The following is a 4,251-nucleotide window of genomic DNA, read 5'->3' as shown; positions in this document are numbered from 1 at the left end:
GTGTCACCCTATGAATTAATTTATTTGCCATTTTGTAGTTTTCTTTCATTTGAGCAAATCTGTTTTGTAAGTACACAGGTGATCATGAATTCATTAATGTCAAGTATTGCAAACAGTAATTATGAGAATAATGTGGAATAGCAGAAAGTCCCAGCGGCAGAGTCCCATAATAAAATATTCCAGTGGCCCTAGAGAATCATCAATGGAATTCATGTCATTTTCTTTTTTCCTTAGACCATCCTGCTGATCCTACTGGAGGCCCTGCCCGAGTCCCAGGGTGAGGAGGACCAGCACCAGCACGAATTGGCAGCCTAGTATACCATCCATGACATAGCAGTGACCTTTCTTCAAATGGCCTTCTTGCAGGAGGAGGAAGAGATGGCAGGGGGCGCTTCTTCCACCAGTGCCCAGCTGAAGGAACCAAGATAAATTCACTATCAGTGCTCCATCTTCACAGGCAAACATTAGGCAGTCCATTCTACACATCAGCTACCATGAGTCCTCCTTAATCATACATTTCTCCTCCATGAGGTCCAGGGAAAAATTGTGAATAGACTTGAACCTTTGGAGGCGATTTTTTTACTAAGGAGAGGTAGGTTCCTGTTGTTTGTGGTGTGGTGTGGATGGGAGAATGGGTAGTGTAGGATTTCTTTTTAGAGTTTAAGGAGGGGATGGACCTATTGTGGGTGGTGTTGTTAGGAACTCCTGTAACAGAGGTTGTGTAGTATGTGTTTTTTTAGAGTTTAGGAAGGGGTGGGGCTACTGTGGGTGGGTTGTTTCTATATAAATTACGTTTTTGGTTCAACAAATGGGTTTCTTTATAATTATAATCACTACAGTATAATACTTGTTTGCTTTACTGTAGTCTGGCATACCCTCTAGTTATTTAAAACTAGGTGCTCTGTCATATATCAGTTGCTGAGCCTCATACCTGGTCCATCACAAATTGTCCAATTGTCCATCCCAATTTCCATCTCTCGAGTGACATCACTTCAATCTTTACCTAACATAATCGGAGCTCTCTTCACTGGCTTCCTCAATGCAAGTCTCCAGTTTACTTTAGTGAGAGAAAACACAGCATTTTGCAAATCCGTGAGTGCAGTATATCTGTCGTGGAAGGAAGAAAGCAGTTATGTTAACTTGTTCAAACAGTTGTTGGTAGCCTATAGACACCCAAGTAATTATCAAGGGTGAAATATGTGTAACCCAACGCCTCCATCATCCAGAAATGTCCCTTGCCCTTACATTCTATTCTTAATCCCAGATGGCCCTGTCTTCACCCCTACTCAAAACTCCGAGCCTTACAGCAACAAACAAATAAAATGTGAAAAGTAACAAAAACAGAGGTTTCCTGCGAACAAACATTTTGCAAAGTACTGCATTGACCTTACTTCGTTTTCTCTAAAATCTAAAGATTTTTTAGGCAAAGGCCTTCTGAACTCCAAACATGACTAGAAGATTGAGGTTATACTGTATGTACAGTAGTTTCTCAGTCTTTATATTTTCCCTTGAAAACAAAAAAATAATAAGCAACCTCAGAATCTCCTCCAGAGGATGCCCTGGTGGGTCATGGCCACATCTGAAACAGTGCTGCAGTAAGCTCACTGTCAAGGTTGAAGTCTTCTACCAGCAACAAGCCACCTGGAGGAAGAGAAGTAGCATACTAGCTGAAGTGGAACCATTGGAGGGGGGTAAGGTGGGAACAAAAGCCAATGATTCCATAGCTTTGTAGACAAGTTAGGTGACAGACCACGGTGCAGAGAGCACATTGCATGCACAGATCAGATTCAGGGGGACCTAGAGATGGAGAGGGTAATTGCTGTGCTAGTGCATCAACTGTCATCCTGATGCCTATATCGAACCCCTCATCCCCTCACCTGAAGTTTTTCAATGTTTGGCAACACTTACTGTAAGATTCAGGCCCTCATTACGAGTCTGGCGATCTAGTGTCCGCCAGACTCGTGGTGGTGGTCCCACTGCCGACAGGATGGCGGTATAGACCGTAATATTACAATGCCATTGTCGGACCACCAACACTGCCAGATGGCCGGCAGACTGCCGGTCCCGGCGGTTGTAATCTGCCAGGGCAGCGCTGCACTCCAGATTATGAGCCCTCTTACCGCCAGCCTTTTCATGGCGATTCCACTGCGACGGAAATGCTGGTGGAAAGGCGGTGTCGGGGGGTCTTGGCATGGGCAGTGCAGAGGCTCCCAGGCACAGCCCCATTGTGCATTCCACTGCCCATCTGATTAGTATGCAGCCCTTATCCTCCTGGACCTCTCAGCTGCTTTTGACACCATCTGCCACCACACCCTCTGCACTCGCCTCTACGACACTGGGATCCGCCACAAGGCTCTGGACTGGATCACTTCCTTCCTCTCTGGCAGAACTCAGAGAGTCCGCTTCCCTCCCTTCCTGTCAGGAGCCACCAAAACCATCTGCGGCGTTCCCCAAGGATCTTCTCTCAGCCCAACTCTTTTTAACATCTACATGGCACCACTCGCCAACATCGTCCGATCCCACAACCTCAACATCATCTCCTACTCTGACGACACCCAGCTGATCCTCTCACTCACCAAGGACCCCGCCACCGCCAAAACCAACCTCCACTACGAACTGCATGCCATCGCCAACTGGATGGACTCGGACAGGACAGAGATCCTCATCCTCGACTCCAACTGCTCCACTTGGGACGACTCCTGGTGGCCAGCCACCCTAGGAACTGCACCAACACCCACCACCCACTCACGCAACCTAGGCTTCATCCTAGACTCATCGCTCACTACGACCCAGCAAGTCAATGCCGTCTTCCTGCTTCAACACTTTCCGCATGCTTCGCAAGATCTTCAGATGGATCCCCACTGAAAGAAGAAGGACGGTCCCCCACGCTCTCGTCAGCAGCAGACTGGACTACGGCAGCGCGCTCTATGCAGGAACCACAGCGAAGCTCCAGAAGAAACTACACCGTATACAGAACGCCTTTGCACGCCTCGTCCTTAACATACCTCAACGTGACCACATCTCAGCCCACCTCAGAGACCTTCACTGGCTTCCCGTCACCAAGAGGATCACCTTCAAACTCCTCATCCACACTCACAAAGCTCTTCACAACACAGGACCGGCGTACCTCAACGAGCGACTCACCTTTCACACTCCCACCCGCCAACTCTGCTCCGCCAAACTTGCCCTCACTGCCGTCCCTCGCATACATCGAACTACGCCCAGCGGCAGATCCTTCTCCCACCTTGCCACCAAGACCTGGAACACCCTCCCCACCCACGGCAGACCCAGGACCTCCTGACCTTCAGGAAACGCCTCAAGACCTGGTTATTCTAACAGTAGCAGTCCCCCCCTCCCCCTTTCAGCACCTTGAGACCCTAGCGGGTGAGTAGCATGCTTTACAAATGTTTGATTGATTGATTGCTTGATTGAACCACATAACAAAATAGGGAAATTAAACTAAGATAAGAAAACTCGTCTGGGAACTTAGAGTCAGAGGGTGACAGCAGACTTAAACAAGAATAGACAAACTCCGACAGAGTTCTGAACAGCCTTGAGGCAGGAGTGGGACTGAATTCAAATTCAAAGTTTCTCACTAATTAAAATGACCACAATCCTCTCGAATTGTCCTTCAGGTGGGCGCTCTTCGGACTTCAGATTCGATGATCAATGGCTGTTGATGGTACCACCAATTCTGCTACTATTCCACATTTTCCCAGCAAATGTGCATTGCCATTTCTATGACTTCAGACAATATCGATAAAATATTACATTCTCTAATAACTTGGGGCACTTTCTGTAATATGGCCCCTGGAGTGGATTAGTGCAATGATTCAAGATTCAATAGACCAGACAGTACACTTGTGTAAAAATATATTAAAATGTAAATATATAAAAGTGTACATTTGTCTGTGCAAGAATGTAAGGCAGCAGTGCATGTGCAATGAATTAGTGTTTTTTTTCCCCTACACGGGAACATTGTATTTGTAAATTTTGTCAACTCGTTCAACTGGTTATAAAAACTACATTTTTCCTGAAGGGAGTAGATCTGCAGTTGTTTTCAGAGTTGGAAACTAACACAAGCCACCCATTTGAGGACATTTATGCATACGTAAGATTTGATTGTAGTGGAGTAAATTACTGTATGCTGCAATCCATGCCATCAGAATCACTAAGTATAATTGGAAATTATCAACTAATCTATTTTTGAATAGGTGTGACTTAGATAAAAATAGATTTATGAATTAAATA

This window comes from Pleurodeles waltl, chromosome 3_1 (assembly GCF_031143425.1).
Source record: "Pleurodeles waltl isolate 20211129_DDA chromosome 3_1, aPleWal1.hap1.20221129, whole genome shotgun sequence".
Classification (NCBI taxonomy): Eukaryota; Metazoa; Chordata; class Amphibia; order Caudata; family Salamandridae; genus Pleurodeles; species Pleurodeles waltl.
The sequence above is the reverse complement of the archived record's forward strand: the minus strand, read 5'-3'. Positions refer to the sequence as shown.